We start from the raw sequence: 15,653 nt of genomic DNA on the forward strand, positions 1-15,653 counted from the left end.
TACTTCTCAACTCTAGAGGGAGCAAGAAATACCAATTTTCTCATAATGCTGCTTATAGATTGATAGAGCCCTTTTTGCTAACAGTGGGGATGTTAGCAGAAAATGACAATTTTGAGCTGGTGCTGATATCTGATATTTTTTAGATACATGTATTATTAATATATAATATTTAATATAGGGAAATGTAAGCAGTAAAATGCAGATATTTACAAAAGTAGCCCAGGATCATTTGTGCGTCCTAGCTAGGAGTGCAGTATTTAACATTTAGCTTTTCAGGTTTTGAACATGCTACCAACCTAAACAGGTTTTTTACTATCTAGTTACAAGTGGATGTACCAGTGCCCAGTTACAGCATCATTATGCAAGAATGAATATTTTTTTTGTTCCTGGGCTCCCCCTACAGTTGTGGAGTGTAATTTGTGTTTACATCACTACAGTAAATACAGAATTGCGAGTTGAGCTGCCCTTCATGGACAGCTGTACACGTGCCTTTGTCCAGATCCAGAAGCAGCACTGTAAGTGTGCACTGAGACCGTGGAGTAATATGACTTGGGTCACGCAGCTTCACACAGTTTTTGCGAAAGGTCTCATGCAGCTTCACCAAAGTTACATAGTGCAGTAGCCGCATTCTGGCCCAGAGTGGCAGACACTATTCTCTCTATTACAGTCAGTAAAGCATCAGCATCATTCTGAATCTGTTATTTTATGGCAAATCTGCTACAGAAAATGTTGCCTTAGCTATTGCCTAGTTCATAATCTTGCAGCAGTTATGACAATTGTCTGGTAGGGAGAGTCTTCCCTTGTTGCTGTAGCGACAGACGAAGCTCCTGATGTTCCTAAGGCTTCGCTGCTGGTGGTAGGGATGAGAGAAAGGCTTCTCAGCGGATTATCTCAACAATATCAAGCCTGTGCAGTTTTAAAACGGGTATCTACATGTTCACTCCACCACACAAGGACGTGCACACACACACACACACACACACACAAGCAAGCAAACAAGCCCACATATGCAAATGTGTACATGCTGAGTTCGAGACCACACATTAAGCAGCATCTCTCCAGATTGTTTCCTGACTCTTTTCCACATACATTCTACACAGGCTGACCATTTCCAACACAAATGTGAGATTTCTCAGCTCTAAAATTAGGCCGATTAACTTTAGTCTTGACGAACATATGTATTCGGAGTGCTGCCTTAAATGCCCTGTATTGTATTGCCCCATTAAGCACCTGACAGGCCGCGCATCTGTTCCGAAACGGACGTCAGTCTCTATACCATCAGTTACTCTGATGGTTCAAGGTCTTTTGTTCACTTGATTCCGTCCAGCTTAAGTGCGTTCCTGAATAGTGTCGGGCTTCTGCTCTGCGGGAATTAAAGCCGTCTGAGTCCACATGAATGGCAAAGCACTCTAAGCTCATTTGTTTTGATTGCTCAGCTCGTGTTTATATTGAGATAATAGCACGTCTATTACTCAAAGTATTCAGCACAGCCATTTTAAGGGCACTTTTATGTCCCGCTCTTGCAGCAGCAGCCTGATTATGTTTGTATTGAAAGCGGCTGTAATTATGGTTTATTTAGTTCCCTCTCTGACCAGCTCGGACCATTTGAACCAGCGAACGTCTCGAATACTGTAGTATTCACATGCTTCCTGCTAGATGAGTTGTCTTCAACTATTCTGACCGCTGACTGCTTTTTGTCTGCCTCTGTCTCTTTGGTCTGGGATCTTTGCATTTTCTTGAACAATGCATGCTAGTGGATACAGGGGAGATAAGGAAGTCTGTAGATGTGAACATAATGATAGCATTCACAGCGGCTCCAGCTTTCATGCGGGCATTACTCTTTTTTAGATTCACCTCCCGATACAGAACAAGCTGTGTTCCCAGCTCTGTCGTGCGGTTTGCGCTGTTATCACCAAGTCTGGTGTTATCAGCGCAATGGGAAGTCTCTTTTAGCTCTTTCACATGCAAGAAGCTTCCATCGCCACTTTATTCCCTGAAGCCCACTGTGTTAAATAAACACAGAGGACGGATTCGCTAAACTGGAATGTTAGCAGTCACATTTTTACAGGGTAATAAAGGGCAGCTGTATCTTCACAGCTCCTCACAATGTGCTATTAGTCCCTGATGACTTACCGGCTTATCAAATATGATCATGATTTTTTTTTTTTTTGGGGGGGGGGGGAGGGGGTTCCCCCCTTTTGGTTTGTTTTTCCTTGACATGTTTAGACTTGTCTGTACCTGCCCCTGCTTCATTATAGCGGCAGCATTGGCAGGAAAATGTTTAGTTTGTTGCCACTGACTATCTGACTCTGAAATGAAGATGTACTCTGCATCTTTTTCTTTTTTTTTCTGACTCGCATGACTCGAGGTACGAGCCATGAACAGGAAGCTACGTGGGTGTTTGGCAGCTACAGCAGAATAGGCTGGCTGTGAGACACACTGCGCCTTTCAAAGAAAATGTACTTTAAGAGCTCTCTAGCAATTCCACTCAGCCAATACCTTTTGATATTCATACTGTTGGTATGGAAATGCTCAGCAATTGAAAATACAAGCATCTCAGGAAGATAAAAGCGCCTTCAAAGAAATGCCATTTGGCATCGGTTTGTAAATACACCCCGTCTTCTTTGTACCGCATCAGCAGTGCGCTCACATCTCGAGCATAAAGGTGGATAAAACAGTAATCTTGTTACGAGAAGCTCGCTGGAGCACTGGTTGTGTGTCCACAGTGGTAACTGTTACTATAGCAACAGAGAAAGGATGCTGGTTCTGTCTGGATAGGTTGGAGCTTCCTTCCCTTTATCTCTCCAACATATTGCTTCAGTGTTGGACATATGGCACATAGTGAGTCATATGACTGTTTTAGTCCATATTTCCACCAGGGCTCAAATGTTCTTTTCTCCCCCCATCAACCTGTGGACTTCATGCGATTTCTGCCACAGGTATTCTTCAGTAATATTTTAGATCAACAGGTTTTATTATGACATTATTTTTACTTATTATTGTTCAGCTCAGATTCAGGTTTTATGTAATAGTCCTAATTTTTATTATTTTTCGGTCGATGCATCATTTAATTCTGCTTTTTAGTGAACTTTTTATAGGATAATCACATACATCTGTCCATATTCAGGTAAAAGGTTTGATGGAAACTACAGGGATGGATTTTTGCTTGAAATATTGCATGCAGAAATCAAAGGTGACATATTATACCCCTTGTCCATGGTCCAAATGAACAGAATTCCCTGGTGTCTTAGGGTGCGTTTATACGCAAGATAATGATGCTGTTACAGTTCCGTCCTGGTTTGCTTTGCATTGCATATTTGCAGTCAAACCAAAAAAGGGTAAAAAAGATTATGTATAGTGCACGCATGACAGTCCTGCATGATCCATACAATAACTTAAAAAATAAACTCTTAAAATCGAATTACTGGACCCTTAAACCTGACTTATTAACCCCTTTCAACAACATGTGGTCTGCCGAACAATAGCCCACACTAGTTTGTAATACGCCTTACTGTGTAATAAGCCTTGGAGTGTTAGGATGTATGATAATGCTAATTAATAATTGATCACTGATACTGTACAGGTGTAAATTTGTTTATTATATGGAACAATGTACATTAAAGCTGTAAATTTTAACATTTCTGTGGCTGCATCCCAACTCACACAGGTCTTTACTTTACTGAAGCAACTACACTAATGAGTGCAGTTCTTACAGTGGCTAATTTTAAAACACTATGTTGTGTGGTGCTGTTGTTTGGGACACAGCCCCGCTAAACTGAAGCATCAGACAGAAGAAGTTAAAGCACAGAAACGTGCACTGGCCTGCGCGGAGACTCAGGAGACTGGGCAGATGTGGACGGCATGACGTTGGTAGAGCAGAAAGGCAGAATTAATGCTAGACTTTGCAGGCAGGAGTGAACCCATGCCTGTGCACAACAACCTGCCAGTCCCCACCTCTTTTTATTGCTCTTCATCCCAGCTACACATGTTCTTAGACAACCAAGTTTATCCTCCTATGTCCCTTTTTGCACAAGCGAAGCTAATGCTTACTTCACCTTGAGTTCACATCTCTCTGTCTCTCTCGCTTGCCATGATACATTTTTAGAGTAGCCAAAAACCCATATCCCCCAATTTTGACCAACAGCTGCATTTTGAAACTCTGCTTTTGAAAAGCCAAGTCTAAAACATTGTGTTAAATGTTTTTTTTAATGTTTTCATGTTTTGTGGGTAGGTAGGCACTCTGGGTACTTAACGGAATGTGCACAAGCACTGAGAAAGTCATTTGTGTAACCTGTTTGTATAGCATGTTAATAATTTATAGATTTGACAGAAATGTATTACTTCATAAAAAACAGATTTTTGTATTATCGTGAAAAAACTGACTTAACTCCATGTGTGTAGGCCTACACTTTAGTTTTGCACTCTCATAACTACAATAATTCCACGGTTAGCAACAGTTTTACAAACCCTAAAAGAGAACCCTGTGGAACACCAAATGTGCTCATTTTACTCTACTGAAATTCACAATGATTTCCATTCTAAGAATCAGAACTGAATAACAAACCTAGGGTTCAATGTGTTAAAGATTGAGCTTTAAACCAACCTGATAAAAGTAGGTAAAAAAGTAGGTAGATAAAGTATTAAAAAGTATAACTTCCAATAAATAAAATTTTATTAACTTTAGATCAGTTTAGTCGTATTATAAGCAAAGCCATTTTTAAACTGCAGTTTAGAACCGGACAGGGTAAACCTACAAAATGTCAAAAAATAGGTCAAATGAATTAAAGCACTGAATCACTGAAATTGTGCATGATTGTATCTATTTAATTAAACAGAAATCTTTGCTTAACTATTTTCATGAAATCTGTGACATGACTGGACAGGCCCGCGGTGAGTTGGCACGTACTAAGTCATTCACCAAAAATAAGTATCTCTTTTAAGCCAGTCAGTGAATACATGCCATAAGTCTCTTACTTTGCCAGTTTTCCTTCATCACATGACACAATCTGCCCCTTTCTTCATCTGTGCCGCTACCTATTTGTCTCTCTTGCATGCATTCCTCCACCCTGTCTGTCATCAGATGCCTTCGATCAGCCACTTGTGCCGTGCCAGAGACCACAGACTGTGAACTCCAGGGAAAGTAGATTATGGTGTCTGTCACAGTTTTTATTAGGAAGGGCTGGTATTTACGAACTCTGTTTACTGCTCCATGAACTCTCCCACGCCACACAGACCACAGCAATGTGCCTGCCAGAGAAGTCTGAGCCTGACAACTAGACTCCGACGAGCAATATAGGGCCCCATGTGAGATTACATCAGCATCAACAGACTTAGAGCCCCTCTGTATTTGGAGGCACATAGGATTTATCATTTTAACCCTGTAATCGGTAAGGGCCCCACTGCAATTCCCTGCATTCATAACTCATAACTCGAACTAGTTACCCTATCATTTCTGCAGCTTTTTGAACATTTTAAGATTAGTACATGAATTTGTTAGTAAAGGAACATGGATATTTTATCAACTGGAGCCAAACTTAAGCCTTTTGGTTTACTTTTTTTACTTTTATACTTTTATATACCTTTTTATACATTTTCTCAGTCTTCCAAAACTACTCATCATAAGAATTACAAACATATTTCTTTTAAATGATAGCATCCTCCTACCCTTCCTTCTGAGCTGAGCCCTCCGGCACTCAAGGTCCAGCTCTTGATCCTGTCACTGTAGTGGTCCTCTGTGCCCTTGAAGTGTGTCCAGATCCTCACAGGCTGCACGCGTCGGGCAGCCTCCCTCTGCAGCGTTATTTTGGTGTGTGTGTGTGTGTGTTTAGTTGTAGACAGCCAGAAGAAGGTGCTACTGACCCCTTCTCATACAGCCCTTCCCCCTTCCTCCACCCGTCATGGTCAAGGAGGTGCACGCGACAGCCCCACTTCACACCCTCTCGCCCAGCCTTGATCTGCTGCTCGGGGGGTTCTGACCCGCACGGCTGCTCGCACTTTGTCAGAGAACTTGTGAGCCTGTTAAGTTAAAGCCCAGTGAAGAAGTCCTACTCCCTTAGACGACGTACAGTCTATTTTTTGCACAGAACGTTCAGGAGGAAAAAATGGGAAATATCTGAACTTTCATTTCACAGGAAGTCCATGGTTTTTCTCTCCTGAGTTGCGACAGTTCTTAGACAAAGGATGAGATGATGTGACTCAGTCCACGTAGATGCTGAGGAGATAATGTTTTGTTTACAGGATTATTATGACTGTACTTTGATAAAGTTCCTGATTTACGGGCACTGCGGTTCTCCAGCAGCAGGAAGCAGCAGTTCCACGAAGTCCAACGTGTTCCTCTAGGTGATACGGGTATTTCCAACATAGCCTGCAAAGATCAAAAAGGAAAACCTCAGTGTGTGTTTATGGAATGCCACTAAACTCGCTCTTCATTTCGGGGCCTAGAGGCATTTTGTTTAAAGTGATAACACCTCCAAGTCATATCCACACCTAGCAAGAAATGGTCCTTTTCGTTCCTGAAGTCCTAAATCAACGTTCTTATGAGGTATGAGGTCTGAAAGAATTGGAAAAAACAATAATCCATACAAAATCGGACTGAACTGCAATCCTCGGTAAGCTCTCCTGGATCGGTGGAACCGCGCAGCCCTGTTAAGCAAAACTGGAAGCAGGAGCAGCTGAACCCATGACCAGGTAGAGATGGCAGCAAAGAGAGGGGTGATGGGGCCGAAAAAGAGAAGCGAGACCTTGGGGAAGGATCAGAGTCTCAGCATTCGCGACAGGCCAAGCGTAAGCCTCATGAGCAGCGAGAACAAGTCTTGGGAAGAGCCAGTTTTTCTTCGCACTTCCGAGATCTTTGTTTTGTAAGAAGATATCACTCAGGTCATTAACACCCTCCTTCCCCCGTGTGCTCTGAGCGGGCAGTGAGAATTAGCGTTCCATAGCTCAGATGCTCCTCTCCTGTCACTTAGACGAGGGTGCTGATGGTGTGGTCTGCCTGTTGCGCTGCAGTAAATGCACTGTGGCCGGCCTGCTGTGTGCAGGGGTGGTGCTTTGGGCCCCTGGGACATGGCCTGCCTGTTGTAACTGAATCCTGCAGCTCATTGTTACATGGTTGCGGAGGGATGAGGAGGCAGGGGAAAGGGGGGCAGTTGTTGGTGTTGCACTCTAAATTTGACCAAGTCCACTGGTGGCTTTGAAATAGCCATCGGTGGAGGGCCTGAGAGGTGGCACATTTAGATGTATGGTGCAGCTGTGAAATGCCTTCTCCCCTAACTGCTAGTAATCTGTGCACAATGCAGGGCGTGGGGGGCGATCTGTCAGCAGACGGAGACCTTGATGGCTGTGGTATTGAGTGACCCCCAGATATGTGGCACGTAGATGCTTCCCCAGCCACCTGGCCCGAAACTCTTCTCTGTTTATGTTGGGATGAAAATGGCGCTCAACGGCTGGAGCGGGGAACAACAAACATTCCACACTAGCGGCAGCCTTGACCCCTGAGCAGCTGAGGCTTGGGAAGAACACGAGGGCCAGTGGGCATTCGAAACCCCGACATCCGGAGATGGTCGGAATGAGCATCAGCTCTTCTCTGCACAGCCTGTTAGGTGCAACGATGGTGAAAAGCCTCTTCTCTCATGCAGTTTGGCGTGGATTCAATCAGACTCTATAGATAACACCACATAATAAAGCCCTGCGGTGCTTCCCCCTCGAATACTCTTTTAAATTTAATAATGGAAACTAGAGAATGAATGAATATGCAGCAGTGTAGCGTATAAATATGCATGTGTCCATGCTTAGCATGCGAGGAGCTTTGAAGAGCTATCATCAGATACTTTACTGTGCAGCTAATGCATTATTATTACACTATTAATGCCAGATTTATTAAACAGGGCATAGGCAGTATGTAGAATAGTTATCAATAATGAATGTGTTAGATGTTATATCGCCCCCTTTTTTATGTCCTAGCTCCTGTGCAGGAATGGTTGGCTAATTTCTAAGGCTGAGTGACAGGTGGAGCAGTCAGCATTGTAACCTTAGCCTTGTCTCTCCTGAGAAGCAGCACAATGGTTTTGATTTATGAGTGTGGCATGCTCAACCCCCCCCCCCCCCCACACACACACACACACACGCAGAGCAGCTCCAAGCTTCTCAGAACACAAACAGTGGCGTGGAACGCAACAGTTGAGCTAACAACCTCATGCTATGAAAGCATGGCTATTATAATGCTGGTATGGGGTGGCACTACAAATTCAGTTGTTGTTTGCTCGCAGCCAAGTAATTGTCTACACTTGCCACATGCAGTTGATCACTTCATTTCCGTCAGCATCCAAAGCCAAAGGCTGGTTTGTTAGTTCTGATGACAGATCTTTTGGCCTTGTGCAGGGTTTGAAATCAAGCCAATCAAGTTAGTGGAACACAAGACTGTAGACGCTTTAGTCTAGTTAAATCGGACTCTGGTTCGTTTGCACCGCTGGGCAGGTGTGACTATAGTAATCGCACTCGGATGTGGACTGCAATAACCGGACAGAGACCTTTTGAGAAGATGTGGTCTTGTTCCGGTCCCACACGAACTTTGGAGTGGTGAGAACATGATCAGACCTTGATCAGACCCAACTCTCAGGGGTACTCCACAGGTTTGAGCTAAATGGCTCCTGTAGCCAAATGCCTCAAAAGGTTCCTGGTATACTGCCCAGATAATCACTACAGCGATGAACAAATGCCAAAGCTAAGATCTGGCCTCTGCGGTTGTTTGATGTTAAATTGCACAGAAATATACACTAGTCCAGAACAGAGGACCTCCTTTCTGTTCTCTTTTCTGCTTTCTGCTTTTTTAGACAGGTCTGATCAATAAGCAGAGAGAACATTCTCACATGGTTTGTTTGTGGTTTGCATTCTGGTGTGCTTGAGTTTTTTTCTGTGTGGAAACCAAACCAAACCAAGTACTGTAGTACTAGAAAAACATATCAACTTAAAAACTCATAGGTGATTCATAAGAATTAACTACATAGAACATCCAGCAGCATCTAGCAGCGTGGGAAATTAAGTTCTTTAGGCACTGTTCTTCTCTTATTGAGACTCTGGTATAAAACAGATGCTATACCTACAAATGAAATGTGTAATCAGTCACAAAGCAGTATGGATACTCCAACCAATGCAATATGCAACTACAATAAAAGAAAGTGAAGCAGAAAATTCCACTTTACTTCTGTACCACATGGCTTCTGCTGTAAAAGAAGCTTCAGCTAGTCCATTCCTGTTTTTCAGAAAGATACAGACACTACCTCCGCTCAGCTAGCCTGAGCTGAAAATCTGACCTTATAATACATGTGGACTGAAACACAGGTAAGTAATTTCAGCTCATTTTCTAGTCTTGGTCATAGACTTTGTTGTTCCATCGAACAAATTCTTTTAGAACATCAGAACAGCAATAGGCCCTTTTCAGATTCCCTTCCTGATGCTTCCATCAGGTATTAATGACTCCTGATGATTTCACGACAGACCAACATGCTCTGCCACATGTCAGTAATGCAATGTGTCTGAGCATTGTCCTGAAAGTGGCTGTGGATTTTCCTGTGCTTTGCCTCTCTGATGGCCTGGGACTGGATGGTCCTGCTGTCATCAGGCCTGATTGTGGGTTGTCGGCAGAGTGCGAACCTCTGCAGTTACCCATGTCATCTGGTTGTGGTGTGTCATGATGGACTTGAAGTAGCGTCATCAGTGCATACAGATGTAGTCATTCACTGCTGCTGTATGCACCACAGGTTACAGCCTTCCAAAACATGTCCCAGACACTGTGCTCAAACCAGTGCTGAGGAGCAGAGATGGCTCCTGGGGGGGTGGGGGGGGGGTGTAGCCTATCACCTGTTTTGGATCCAATTTGGCATGTCTGATGAGTGGTCTGTATGCTGGAATTAGCATAACAGAGGTTTGGTCCCAGTAGACGTAATGGGGGCAGGGCTGGGAGGGGCTCAGCGCTGTATGACGTATGGTTCGCCGGATTGCAAAGCTGATGGAATTTAGCAGTGACTTGAGATTTGCATGGTGGAAATCTCCAGTGATGACAAACAGACCATCAGGGTGCATGTATTGGAGCTCACTGATGGCCGTTTACAGTACACATCAGTTTATCGTTAGTGTTCACCATAAGGGTGGATATATACTGCTACTATGAGCATGGTGGTAAATTTGTGTGGTAAATAAAATGGCCTACATGTGACGGTCACAAACTCCACCAGCAAGGAGCAGTGCCTGCAGACTAGCTCAGCATTCAGTGTTGATGTAAAACCCACAGACTTCCTCATCGAGTCTTTCTGCACATATCAACATTAGTGTCTGCACGAAACAAGGCTAGCCCAGCTGAATGGCCGTGTCAGAAATTGTGTTCATAAAGGTCTTATAGACCCACTGCTTCTTCTTCATATGCTTCTGCTTCATCACCTGCTTCTTCTTCTTTGTACCTTTTCTTTGTCTTCTTGTGCTTCTTCATCTTCTGCTTATTTTTTTCGTCTTTCTGCTTTATCTTCTTCATCTGCTTCATGATATTCTTTGTTTTCTGTCCTCTGCTTCTTCATCTTCTCTTTCTTCTTTGTCTTCTTCCGCTTATTCTTCATCTTCATCGTCTAATTCTGCTTCTTCTGCTTTTTCTGCCTCCCCCTGGACAGGGCACTGGTCAATCACACACACCCATTCCGTCTCACGTAGGGGTAATTTAGCATGACCAATTTACTCATTGGGTGTGTTTTTAGGAGGTGGGAGAACAACAGGGATGTCCGTGGAGAACACACCAAATTTTTTCCATACAGAGACCAGAGAAAGAATCAAACCCACAACCCCACACCCATAGGAGCTGTGCAACACCACCCTATATACACTGAGGAAAATAAGTATTTGAACACCCTGCGACTTTGCAAGTTCTCCCACTTAGAAATCATGGAGGGGTCTGTAATTTTCATCTTAGATGCATGTCCACTGTGAGAGACATAATCTAAAAAAAAATAATCCGGAAATCACAATGTATGATTTTTTTAATCATTTATTTGTGTGTTACTGCTGCAAATAAGTATTTGAACACCTGTGAAAATCAATGTTAATATTTGGTACAGTAGCCTTTGTTTGTAATTACAGAGGTCAAATGTTTCCTGTAGTTTTTCACCAGGTTTGCACACACTGCAGCAGGGATTTTGTCCCATTCCTCCACACAGATCTTCTCCAGATCAGCCAGGTTTCTGGGCTGTCGCTGAGAAACACAGAGTTTGAGCTCCCTCCAAAGATTTTCTATAGGGTTTAGGTCTGGAGACTGGCTAGGCCACTCCAGAACCTTACTATGCTTCTTACGGAGCCACTCCATGCTTATCCTGGCTCTGTGCTTTGGGTCATTGTCATGTTGAAAGACCCAGCCATGACCCATCTTCAGTGCTCTAACTGAGGGAAGGAGGTTGTTCCCCAAAATCTCGCTATACATGGCCCCGGTCATCCTCCCCTTAATACAGTGCAGTTGTCCTGTCCCATGTGCAGAAAAACACCCCCAAAACATGATGCTTCCACCACCATGCTTCACAGTAGGGATGGTGTTTTTGGGATGGTACTCATCATTCTTCGTCCTCCAAACACGGCGAGTGGAAAGTTCTATTTTGGTCTCATCTGACCACAGAACTTTCTCCCATGACTCCTCTGGATCATCCAAATGGTCATGGGCAAACTTAAGACGGGCCTGGACGTGTGCTGATTTAAGCAGGGGAACCTTCTGTGCCATGCATGACTTTAAACTATGACGTCTTAGTGTATTACCCACAGTAACCTTGGAAACAGTGCCAGCTCTCTTCAGGTCATTGACCAGCTCCTCTCGTGTAGTTCTGGGCTGATTCCTCACCTTTCTTAGGATCATTGATACGCCACGAGGTGAGATTTTGCATGGAGCCCCAGTCCGAGGGAGATTGACAGTCATGTTTAGCTTCTTCCATTTTCTAATAATTGCTCCAACTTTTGATCTTTTTTCACCAAGCTGCTTGGCAATTGCCCCGTAGCCCTTTCCAGCCTTGTGGAGGTCTACAATTTTGTCTCTGGTGTCTTTGGACAGCTCTTTGGTCTTAGCCATGTTAGTAGGAGTCTTACTGATTGTGTGGGGTGGACAGGTGTCTGTATGCAGCTAATGACCTCAAACAGGTGCTTCTAATTTAGAATAATAAGTGGAGTGGAGGTGGACTTTTTAGAGGCAGACTAACGGGTCTTTGAGAGCCAGAATTTTTGCTGATTGGCAGGTGTTCAAATACTTATTTGCAGCAGTAACACACAAATAAATGATAAAAAAAATCATACATTGTGATTTCTGGATTTTTTGTTTTAGATTATGTCTCTCACAGTGGACATGCACCTAAGATGAACATTTCAGACCCCTCCATGATTTCTAAGTGGGAGAACTTGCAAAGTCGCAGGGTGTTCAAATACTTATTTTCTTCACTGTAAATCATATTTACTTTTTTTTTAACTCAACTGTAAACATAGTTTTTCAGAAACCAGCAGAAGTGGCAACTCTAAAATGTAAAAGGGGCCTACACCTACACATTGCCTCTATCAGCCACTGTCTAGATCATTACCACAATCAACAAATGAGACAAAGAGGCATATGCTAATCACCCATAACCACACACACCCACTTTCCTTGCAGCCTGATCTTCTTTTTTTTCAGTCTGTGCGTATCAGGCTATGTGATACTGAAGAGTGAGTAAGAGACCCTTTCAAAGTTGTCTTCAGCCTCAATCAAATATAAATGAGTGCTGCGTGTCTGGAAGGTATTAAGCAGAGTGAGTAAAGGTATACATGGAGGGAAACGCGCCGTGTTCATCACACCAGTCATGAAGGTTTGACACCTGATCTTTTCTACACCAGTGTGGAGAGAAGGCTAGAGCTACATTATTAATTCCTGCTGTGGAGTGAGATCATAAAAAACGTCTTGATAATAATGGAGTTAAAAAAAAAATCAATAAGGCACTTTCTCAGAGCTATAGGCCACAATTTTGCATCACCGGATATATAGCCAAGGCTGAGAGGGAGAATTCTTATTAGAATTAAAACCCATGAATCAGGCTGAGGAGAACAGAGCTTTCCACAAAAAGCACTGCGGTGGGGCTGCTTCCCTGGGTACAGATACCAGCATATTAGTGTCTCATATCTTTGATTCTTGTCGTTGATTGGACGGTCAAATCTAAAGGTGCTTTAAGGGATGTCATAGAACAACCACTTTTGGCTTCCTAAAGGAGCATGTTTGTAATAGAGACGTGTGAATGTGAATAACCTTTCAATCTAGCTATGATTCTTTTAGACCTTTAAAAGGTTCCACACACTCAAACTTCCCTATTACAAATAAAATTAAAATTAAAATACATCATAATATAGTTATTGAGTGTATTTAAGTATCATCAGTACCTCTACAAAACTGAACAACTGCATAATACACAGACTTAGCCCAATTACAGAGAGGCTGTTAACAATGGCCAGTGTATAGTGTGTATCTGCATAATCTACATTTAGCCCATTATGCTATTCTCTTCATTTTTAGCCCTGTTGAAGCTCTAAGCTGGGTATGGCCTTAACCACCAGGGAGCAGCCATTGTGGAGTGGAGGACACTGATGAAGTGCAGTGTGTAGTTTGTATGGTGGTTGTTGTAGTGCAACATGGAACCGGAGGCCCTGAGCATGCATCAGTGGGGCTAGAGTGGGGCCTTAGTCACCAGGTGTGGTTCTACAGTTATGAAGTTGGTTAAGAGTTAGTTCTGTGAAGTGAGCTTGGAGGGAAGTGGGTCTGGCCTTCCAGAAGCCCTATGTGTAACCCCAATTATTAGGTGCAGGATTTCCCATCTTATCTGTATTAATTTCTCCTCACAATTTTTTGTCTTCGAGTTCTTTAAACAGCAAAAAAATGTGGGACTGATGTATTTTTCAATGTGTTCACAAACCTTGGAAAATCTACATATCAAGATACATGCCTGCGTGGAGTTAGTATTATAGTTAGTATAATTAGTATAATGATAGAAATGCAACACAGGTTAATAATAACTTAAGATGCATCAGCATCCATCACTCAATTTGTGATGTGTACACAGATACAGGACTGTGCAGATGTTTTAGGGACCTAAGCACATTATTTAAAACCTATATACCTATATATCTATTTTTGTTCTTCTAAAAACTCCAGATCACATTAGAACAGAGGCAGGTAAACATAAATACAGTAAAAAGTAAGTAAGGAGTTCTCATTTTGAAGAAAGTAGTTTACAGAATGAAGCTTGGTTCCAGGTTTCTCCTGGACGCCTCCAGCCAGTGGGTGGATTTGTTCAATTCCATCACCAGCTCACCTGATTCAACATCATTAAACCCAGGTGTTTAATGATAAGTATAAACAATATTAGACTATCATGAGATATATTTGGGAGATGTTTAAGCCACTACGTTCTGTAAGATTTTGTATTCATGCTAATATCAGTGTTTTACTGAGTAAATAAATACTTGCTGCCCAGATGCTGCCCACATTTTTTAGTCTAATTTCAGAGGTGCCTAAAAAGTGTGCTATATACAGCAAAATCTTGATTTTTAGAATTCTATCTTGGTGAATCTGAACCAAAATATATCTAATATCTAAAACAAATACTTAATGAATCTCTGAAATGCAAGAACAAAACATATATTCCCCTCTTTAATAAAGAAACTGGACTTCTGCATTTAGTATTGGACAAGATAACATGAACCTGTTGGCACTATGCCTAATACCAGGCGTGGGCTGGAGGGGTGTAAAGCCCCCCAGCATTGAGCTGTGGAGCAGTGGAACTCCATCCAAACCTTTTGGGATAAGTTGGGGAGTTGGGAATGAGGTCACTGAGCTCACTAACAATCCTGTTGCTAAATGCAATCAAATCCTTATAGCAGTGCTCCAAATCTAGTAGACATCTTTCACTGGACAGTTACACCAACAAAAGTAGCATAAACTTTTTTTTTATTATCCTTGATGTCAGGAGAAAATTTAATAAGCAGGTGTCCCAATACTTTTGTCTGTATAATCTGTGTAATTTGGACCATTTCTCAATGAAAAATCTTTCCACATCTTTGCAGTTTGTTTGAGACACTGCAATTCAGCTCAGGCCACAGGTTTTCAATAGGGTTTGAGTCAGGGGACAGGAAGCAAAATGCACTTTGGCTTTTAGTCAGGCATTTTAGTGTTCAGTCATGCCTCTGTTGAAAGGTTGAAAGCTGCATTTTGGACAAGATTCCACTCCTTGAAGAGGCAACCAGCTTCTGGCAGATATATATCGCCTCTTTTAAGAATTCATGATCTTCACAAGGGCCTTAGAAACTCAGGCAGCAGGGCAGGCCAAAATAACATCAATACACACTGATCCGCTGCTACTGCGTAGTTTAACGATTGCCCTGACTGTGCATTTGTACCTCTTATTTGCTTTGTGACACTTTTTTGATGTTTTGCTGTGTGTTTCTTGACCTTCCGCAGGCTAGATTACAAAGCCATCCTGTGTATGTGTGTTTCGTCTTTTTTTATACCTCAGAGGAAAGCCTCTAAAGTGCACAGATAAGTTCTTTAAGGCAACACTGAACTGATTTCTATTTTTATTGTGTCCACATTTACAGAGCTGCACAGTAAAGCTAGTAAATAA

This window comes from Salminus brasiliensis, chromosome 4 (assembly GCF_030463535.1).
Source record: "Salminus brasiliensis chromosome 4, fSalBra1.hap2, whole genome shotgun sequence".
In the NCBI taxonomy this organism is placed as follows: domain Eukaryota; kingdom Metazoa; phylum Chordata; class Actinopteri; order Characiformes; family Bryconidae; genus Salminus; species Salminus brasiliensis.